This window comes from Chinchilla lanigera, unplaced genomic scaffold (assembly GCF_000276665.1).
Source record: "Chinchilla lanigera isolate Chin_1 unplaced genomic scaffold, ChiLan1.0 scaffold00108, whole genome shotgun sequence".
Lineage (NCBI taxonomy): Eukaryota > Metazoa > Chordata > Mammalia > Rodentia > Chinchillidae > Chinchilla > Chinchilla lanigera.
The window spans coordinates 3,846,334-3,856,390 of NW_004955509.1; positions in this window are offsets into that span (position 1 = coordinate 3,846,334).

A 10,057-nucleotide genomic window follows, 5' to 3' on the forward strand; every position below is an offset into this window, starting at 1 on the left:
TTTGGTTTTTCTCCGGTACCGGGAACCGAACTCACGACCTTGCGCTTGCCAGGCAGGCGCTTTGCCGCTGAGCTAAATCCCCAGCCTCTCATTCTTTTCTCTTATCCTTCATCCTAGTTGTTCTTTCATTTTGAGCAGTTTCTTTCCCTTTCACAATATCTATTGTACTTTTCAGATTTTATTAACTCTTTCAAGTTCTTACACTAGGGAGACATTACAATATTTAGACATGTGAGTCTGATTTAATCCACTTATGAGTATGGTCTCTAGTTGCATCCATTTATCTATAAAAGCCTCGAGTTTATATTTCTTTATAGCTGAGTAATACTCCATTGTATAAAAATACCACATCTTTTTATCCATTTCTCCATTGATGGGCATTTCGGTAGTTTCCAAGAATTAGCTATTACAAATTACCCTGCTATTAACATGGTGCATGTATATCACTGTGGTATAATGTTTTCAGTCCTTCTGGGGAAATACCCAAAAGGGGAGTAGCTGGGTTGAATGGGACCTTTAATCCTAGTTTACTGAGGAATCTCCAGACTGATTTCCACAGTGGCTGCACCAGTCTACACCCTCAGCAACAGTGGGGAAAGGTTCCTTTTTCCCCACAGCCCCTCCAGGATTTGGTATGAGTTGATTTCTTAATGATAGCCATTCTTTCTGGGGAGAGATGAAATCAGTGCTATTTTAATTTGCATTTCTCAAATAACTAATGATGTTTAACATTTTATCATGTATTTATCTGCCATTTGTCTTTCTTTATATGAGAAGTGTGTATGCATCTCAAATGCCCATTTTTGGATTGGGCTTTTGAATTTTGGGGGCCTGATATTTTTAAATTCTTTATTTGTTCTAGATAGAAGTCCTTCATCTGAGGGACAGTTGCCTAAAATTTTTTCCCAATTCATGGCCTATAGTTCTCTTTTTTGGTTGGGTCTTTCTCTGGTTTTGATATCAGGGTAATATTTGTGTCCAGGAATGAGTTAGGGAGAATTGCTTCCCTTTCTAGTTCATTAGAGAATTTGAGAAGAATTGGCATTATATCTGTTCTAAATTTCTTGTATAATTCAGCTGTGAATCCATCAGGACCTGGGATTTTCTTTGTTGGTAACATTTTTATTACATTTTCAATTTCATTGACTGATATTGCATGGCTCAGGATTTTTTGTTTTGTTTTGTTTTTTGTTTTTCTCTGGTACCGGGAACCGAACTCACGACCCTGCGCTTGCCAGGCAGGTGCTTTGCCACTGAGCTAAATCCCCAGCCCCGATTCAGGATTTTTATATCTTTTTGATTCAGCTTTGGTAATTCATATGTATCTAGGATTCTGTCCATTTCTCCTCTGTTTTCCATCCTATGAGCATAAAGATTTTCAGTGTAAGTACTGATGATCTGAATTTCTACAGGACCTGTAGTGATTTCATCCTTTTCATTCCTTATTACAAAAATTTGAGGTTTCTCTTTCCTTTTTTTGATAAAGTTGGCTAGGAGTTTATCAATTTATGTATTTTTCATAGAACCAACTTTTTGATTCATTAATTCTTTGTATTGTTTACTTCATATCAATTACATTAATTTCTGGTCTGATCTTTATAATCTCCCTCCTTCTTTGGGTTTGGGGTTTAACTTTCTCTTCTTTTACTATAAGCTTTAGGTGCAGCATAAAGTTATTTGTTTGTGCTCTGTCTGCTTTCCTGATGTGGGAATCCACTGTTATAAACTTCCTGGAGGACTACTTTCATCACATCCCACAGGTTCCAGTAGGTTGTATCTGCATTTTCATTTGATTTAAATATTGTTTAATTACTTCTTTAATTTCATCTGTGACCCATTGGTTGTTCAGGAGGGTGTTATTTAATTTCCATGTATTTATGGAGTTTTTATGATTTCTTTTGTCAATAATTTCCTATTTCATTGCACTATGGTCCAGTAATATATGGGATAACATCAAGTCCTTTGCATTTACTTATCCATGTTCTAAGTGCTAGTATATGGTCTATTTTAGCGAATTTTCTGTGTGCAGGTGAGAAAAATGTGTTTTCTAATATTGTTGGGTCAAATACTCTGTAAACGTCTACTAAGTCCATTTCTTCACATGTTTAGTTTAGTTACGTTATTTATTTCCTTATTTTTTGTCTAGTTGATATATCTCTTTGTGACATTGGGATATTAAAGTCACCTGCTACAATGGTGTTATTGCTTATTTGATTTTTCATGTCTCTTAAAAATTGTCTTATATAGTTGGGGACTTCTACATTTGGTATATATATGTTGTCTCTCCCTCTTGCAGTTTTTCCCCAACAAGAATATAGTGACCTGTATTTCTTTTGATCATTATTGGTTTGAAGTTCACATTGTCTCCAAACAGAATAGCTATCCCTGCATTTTTCTGAGTTCCTGTCACATGGAATATTTTTTTCATCCTTTGACTTTCAGTCTATGAATTTCCTTTTGAGTTAAACGCATATTGTTGGATTTTGTTTCTTGATCAAATCTGCCAGTCTGTTTCTTTTGACTGGTGAATTTAGACCGTTTACATTAATGGTTATTATTGATATGTATTGGCTTATCTATGTCATGTTATTTACCTATTGTTGGTTCTGTACTATCCCCCTCTGTTTAATTACTCTCCCTGCTTGGTGGTACTTTTCTAATGTTATTCATGGAATTGTGGTCTTTTTATCTCTTTTTCAAATATCTTTCAGTACTCTTTGTAGGCTTTGTTTGGTGCTCATGAATTTCTTCAGTTGATCTTTGTCATGGAAGTATCTTATTTCAATCTGGGTTGGAAATTGTTTTCTTTGAGGACCTGAAACACTTCACTCCAAGATCTTCTTGACTTGATGGCTTGTGTTGAGAAGTCTGCCATGATTCTGATTGGTTTTCCTTTATAGGCAATCTGTTTCTTTTCTCTAACATCTTTTAATATTCTGTTCTTTTGCTGAATTTTTGGGATCTTCATTATTATGTGTCTGGATGTAGATTTACTTTGGTTGTGGCTAATTGGAATTGTATATGCCTCATTTACTGTATGTCAGATTCTTTTCCTTTGCTTGGGAAATTTTCTCCTATTACTTCTGCAAATCATCTTTTTATATCATTCATGTTGCCTCCTGCTCTTTCCTTGACACCCATCAGTCTGAAAGTCTATCTTCAGTTTTATTCAAGCAATTTTGCCAGCTTTCAATGGAATTTTTAATTTCCCAAATATCTCTTTGAATCTGTTTCATGCATTCTAATTCTTTCCTATACTGTTCATTCAAGATTTCCATCATTTTCTGTGTTTTTCTATTTTTTCATCTATGTCTTCTTTTGATATGCTGAGCAATTCTTTCATTATGGTTATCATTTCTTTTTTTACCAGAGAGATTATTTCTGATCTGATTTCCTCTATAGCCTGGTACATTTGGTTCTTTACTTCAGTTGCTATCTTTTCATAAATTTCAGGTGTGTGACTTTCAAGTTCTATGTTGATGTTTCCTGTACTTGTTCTAGGTGGACTAGTGGGCTGAGATTGCATTTTGCTCTTTTGTTTTGTCATTTTCAAAGCTCCCTAGGTTTCCTGAGACTCAGGGTCATTCCTGAAATGGTGTTGAAAGGCAGAGCACGGGGTCTCAGGCTCCTAGGCAGCTCACTAAGACTCCCAAGGCTTCCTAGGATCCAGGGTCCTTCCAGGACCAAGGGATGCTCCCATGCTGGAATGGGTTTTGATGGCTTGAAATGGCTCTAATAATTCAATTCTTTCCTACTTGTGCTTCCTGTTTTTTTCTTTCTTTCATAGATGTCATCATCCATATTCACATGCAGTTCTATTGTATTCTCTTCACATTTACAGTAATCCATTCTGGGTAAGATCATCACTTGATAGCACAGTGCTTTTACTTCACCTCTCACTTGTCCCAACTTCACCTTCACATAATAAAGTCCCATATGTATTATCAACATAAATCCAAAATCCAACAGTGTGTGGGTCATATCTGGCTGCTTTTGTAGTATGAGCAAAAATGTTTTTTACACTGAGAAGTGTTGTCAAAATATGTACATTAAATAATTGCTGTTAATTTTAAGTGTGATAAATAGCATTGTGATTGTGCTCTTTTTCATAAAAGATAAGACCTTATGTTTCCAAAAAATAAGATAAAATGGTATAGTACTGGCAAAAAATAGACTTGAGGATCAATGGAACAGAATTGAGGAAACAAAAACAACCCCTAGCACATCAGCAAATTGATCTTTGACCTAGAGGTCAAAAATATACTGGAGGAAAGATAGGCTCTTGAACAAATACTGCTGAGCAAACTATCTATAGACACACACTTGAATCTAGACCCATATATGTCACCATATACTAAGCAAAATTGAAAATGGATGAGGGATCTAAATGCTTAAACAAAAATACTTAATCTGTTGAAAGATTAAACTCATTAACTGTTCCTTTCAATAAACCATGAGACATCAATAGTACAATTATCTCAGATATCCTTGTATGTACATATATATTTTTCCCTGCTTGTTTCTTTCTTTTCTCCTTTCTCTCATCCCAATTGTTCCTTCCCTTTGAGCAATTTCTTTCCCTTTCACAATATCTATTGTACATTTTGGGATTTATTTAAACTTTCAGAATCTTACACTAGGGAGACAATATGATATTTACTCATGTGAGTCTGACTTATTTAACTTCTTAGTATGGTCTGTAGTTGTACCCATTTACCTATAAAAGCCTCAAGTTTATCTTTATAGCTGAGTAATACTGCATTGTATAAAAATACCACATCTTTTTATCCATTCCTCCATTGATGGGCATTTGAGTTGTTTCCAAGATTTAGCTATGACAAATTGTGCTACTATGAACATGGGTTGCACATATATCACTTTTGTATGATGTTTTCAGTTTCTCTGGAAAAATACCAGGAAGGAGAATAGCTGAGTTAAGTGGGACCTCTAATCCTAGTTTTTTTAAGACTCTCCAGACAGATTTTCACAGATGTTGCACCAGTCTATACTTCCACCAGCAGTGAAAAAGGGTTCCTTCATGCTTATATCTGGAAATCTGAACAACTAATTTGAAGACAACTATATGCAATATAACAACCATTGTTGAATTCCCACTATCTTGTTTAGTGAAGCTCTGTATCATTTCTAATGTTTTTTATTACTTTTATTCTCATTAATTGTTTGATCATTCATGCATTCTTACATCTGGAAATCTTAGCCATTTCAGTGAAGATAACAATATGTAATATAACAACCACTGTTAATCTCTATCATTTTGTTTTGAAATCCTGCATTGTTTTTATTGTTTTGTTTTTGTCTTTGTTGTTGTTAATTTGTTATTGTTTTTTATTCTCTTTAAAATAAAAAATAAATAAAACACGTGAATTATCAGTGTTGGCAAAGAATTTCTTTACAGAACACTAACTGCACAAGAAATAAAATCAAGACTCAACAAATGATATGTTAAATTTTAAAAACTTACTCACAGCAAAGGAAACCATTAATGGAATTAAGAGACAACACACAAAATGGGAAAAAAAATGCCACTTATTCTTCAGGCAGAGGACTAATACCTATAATATATAAAGAAATCAAAAATGTTGACTTCCCAAAAATAAAGTACTCCATCAAAAATTGAACACTTAAATAAATAGACACTTTTCAAATATCACATAGTTGTTCATATGAGAAATTCAAAGCATAAATAAAGACAACTAATATAAAATAGTGAAGACAGATCTTTTGCAAAACTTAAAGGGACAAAATGATGAAGTGAGGGAGTGAGAGAAAGGGGAAGAGGCTGTAAAAGAAAAGAACTAAGTGTTATGAACATGTACCTGCTCCCCACAAAAATATAATCAGGTACTGAAAACATGTAATAATAAAATAAAACCTGAAAAAAAAAAAAGAATTGTCCTAGCATGCAAAGAAAAGAAAGTCCATTGATTTTTGGAGAGAAGACAAATGTTGTAATTTATAAAAATAAACTATAAATATAATGAATCCTGAAGGACGTCTCTAGAGATCTCTGAGCCTCTAAGTCTCCAAATATTCCTTCATGGACTTACACAGTCAGATGTGGTTTTAATTGTTTGCTTATGATTCCTGACCTTGAGAATCTTCTGAGGGGTATTTAACATATGATAAATCTGGCGACACAGCCACATCTCTTAGAAGCATTCCAGGCATCTTCATCACATAGATTTTATACCTCTAAAAAGAGGGAAATATGATAATTTCTTGAGTAAAGAAAAGAGAATGAGGGAAATTACAAAGCCAAACCTTTGGTCACCTCCTTTCTCTATTTTTACCTCTCCACAAGAGTTCTTTATAGCAGAAGCTTACCTGCTGCAGGTCCTACCCACCAGTATTTGATGTGAAGCTTACTATACTTCAAGCTGTATTGCACTAAAGTTAGTTTAGATTATGTATTTTCTTTGTTCTAGTAATTTTTGAAAACAAGGCATTGCTTTGAAATCTCTTGGAGGAGTCTCAAATTTCTTTTCTTGTTATACTATTACTGTATGTCAAGGTACAAAGATAAGTGGCAAAGTAGGAAGGCAGCAGAGAAAGAATTCAGTTATTCCTCCTGACCCACAAAATAAATGATGGTAAAGATGTATGTACAGCATTCCAGTCTGATTGGACAAAGCTATGAATGTCTTTCATTAGGGCTAAAATCAGACAAGATTTTATCTTCCTCATTTTTCTTTTCCATGAGACACTTCAAAGAAAGTATTTCTTTTCTATCTTACTTATTCAAAGTAATTAAAATAAATGACTATATAAATTTCTGGTAATTCATAGAAAAATCTTACCTTGAATTTTCAATTTTAATTAAACTGCATACTCTTGCTGCATTTTTACATTTAAAAGTAAAACATATTTATTGTTCAAAATTAATGCAAAAATTTAAAAAGACAGTAAATTCCTATCTATCCGCCAAAGGAAACTATTCTACTCTCTATCTTGGTTAATTTTGCAAATTTTATATGCATGTAAAGTACTTGTAAGTTTCCCATACATAGTATTCTATAGTCTTTTTAAAATCACTCAGTGTTTTGTGGGACTATTGGCTTGTCAAAGACTATAAATATATCCTGTCCTTAAGAATGCACACTTATTTATCTATTGCAAGGATGGACATTTTTATATCAGTTTTGCTAATATAAACAATACTAAAACAAACATCCTTTGGATACTTGTCTGTTTATTTCTTTAGATTAAATTACTAACTGAAAATTCTTGAAACAAAAACAGTAAGCCCATTTTAATACAAGCTTCTTTCCAGAAATGTGGGTTAATCACTTCCTCATAGCTCAACAAAATAATTAACACTCATAACTTACATTTAGCTTAAAGATTTAATTGAGCATACAGATTCAGTAGATGGTCAACAGTCTCCAAGGCAGAAACCTCATGGTGGAAGGGAAGCTTCTTAATTTATTATGGCTGAGAAGCAGAGCAGAGGAACAGTAACAAGAGAGCATATACATTATCTAAGGTCATACCTCCATGACATATCCAGACACAACCAGGAATTTGCTTTACTGATCTGCTAGGAATTTCTAATCCAATGAGGTTTGTATATCAGGATTAATGGTCACAATCCACCCCTTGGAATTTTCACACTCAAATATGTTTCTTTAAACAGTACTTAATCTTCAAATAAAAATAATGGGAAGTTAATAGTTCAACTCAACGTAATATAACTATCCTGCATACAGCCAAAAGCATAGTAATTCCTTCCCCAAAGTCTCAACACTTTAAGTATTTCTCAAAAGTACAGGTTCAAATCCCTTCTGAGATTCAAGACATCTCTTAGCTATGAACCTCTGTAAAAATAAAAGAAAAAAATATATAATCCCAAGGTAATATGTTTACTAGGGTAAACATTCCCATTCCAAAAAGGAAGAATAAGAGGACAGAAAAGAATAGGACCAAAGCAAGGCCAAACTCCAGGAAGGCAAATTATTAAGTCCACTATTTGTTCAGCATCTGGGGCACATGTTGGTGTGATGTGAGTTCCAGAAGTTTTGGATAGTCCCACTCCCTATAGCTTTACTGATTGCAGTCCTTATGACCTTTCTCACACTGATTCCACTCATGGGCTGCACTTTTCTTGGAAGAATTTCTGCATTTCTGATCTCTTTGTGTCTCCACTACAACTTTGGCTTCAATCTCACCCCCTCATACACTGCCTTTTCAAGTGTTTCTTGTCTGGCCTTCCAGGATTTCCTTTGAAATCTGAACGGAAGCCTGCTTGACTCCATAACTCTTGCATTCTTTATGCTAGTAAAACCAGCATTGTGTGGACAATACTGAAGTCTGCTGTCAGCAAAAACAATGGCCAGGCCCCATTGGACCATGCCTGCAGCACCTCTGAGTGTGTGGATGGCTAAGTATAGTAAATGAATCTTAATTTCCTAGGAATCGCTTCTCAAGCAGGGTTCCAATGACTATTTTTTCTAATGAAATATTTACACATTTATCCCTTTGAGCCTGTAATGGTTAGTATTTTGCTGATTCCTGAGATGCTCTTAAGGTACTTTTTCTCTCATCCCTGTACCAAGAGCTTGGTTTCTTTTTAATGACACCCCTCTCTTTAGCAGCATGCTTATTTTGGCCCTGATTTTACACATGGCTCCTTTTGTATCCAAACTTCAGTCTTTCTTTTTTTTTATTTATACCTATGTCACAACCTGAATGTTGGGATGTCTTGAAATTTCTTGTGGAAAATTAACTAGTGTATATCTCTTAATCTCAGTCTCCTGCAGTCTCAGGACTCAAAAAAAATGAAGACAAAATATCTGGTAGTGTGTAACACTCGTGGTTTCTAGTTCAAATGCCAATGGATCACTTGTTCCTAACTGAAACTTCCTGAACATGACTTTTACTGTCTGCATTCCTATCAGCAATCTAATCTTCTTAACTCCAACCAGAATCACCCATCAAGCTCTGTTTATTACACTCCAAGCCTTCTCTAATCCACATTTCTAAACCATATCATCAGATACAGTCACAGGAATGACCCCACTTCTCTGGAACCAATTTTCTGTATTAGTCATTTCCTATTGCTGGACACAATACCCAACACCTACAAATTAAAGTAGGAAAATTTTAATTTTGTTCACAGTTTCAGGAGATTCAGTACGTTGTTGACAGGGTCCAAGATATAAGCCTTATGGTGGAAGGGAATCCAGCAAAGCTGCTTAATTAGTTATGGCAGGGAAGCAGAGCCTAGGAACAATGTCAGACAGTAATGGTGAAGGATCATAAATAGTAGTTAAGGTCACAGTTATGAAACCCACCTGGACACCCCCAGGGGCTTACTTTCAGTAAAACTGACAAATAAGGATTAACATTCACAAAGATTAATAAATTTAGGTAGATGGTTTCCATAATATAGAAGATTGCCTGTTTCTTTACATCCTCGTTTACTTGGGACACTGGCAATCTTTTTATCTTTGACAGTATGACAACTGAAAAATAAAAAAATAATATGTTCATTTTAATTTATACTTCTCTAATTATTACAATGTTAGGCATTGTTATGGAGGTGAATGGACCATAAAGGATCTGACCTTGTCAACATATTGATCTATCAATGGATTTATAGATAAATGGCCTACTGAGATGTAGTTCTGACCCTTAACTCTGATGTGTCAACTTGATTGGATTAAGAAACACTGAGCAGAATAGTGTAATACTTTTTAGTGTGTCTGGGTCAGTCATGGAGGGCTGACCTTCAGTATTATACCTGGTCTCTTGCCACTTCCTCTCTGGCAATGTTCCCTTATTCTGTTTCTCAACAGCCATGAACTAAACATCTTTGTTCTGCCCCATACTTCCACCATGAGGTTTCTGTCTTGGGGCCAACTGACTATGGACTGAATACCCAGAAACAGTGAACCAAATTAAGTTCCTAATCTTCTAAATTGTGGTGCTGGATATTTGGTCTCTGTGATGGGAAACCTGACCAATGCAGTGGTAGAAACTTCAGGCGATGAGGCCTACTTGGAAGAAGTAGGTCACTTGGGGCATTCCTTGAAGAGTA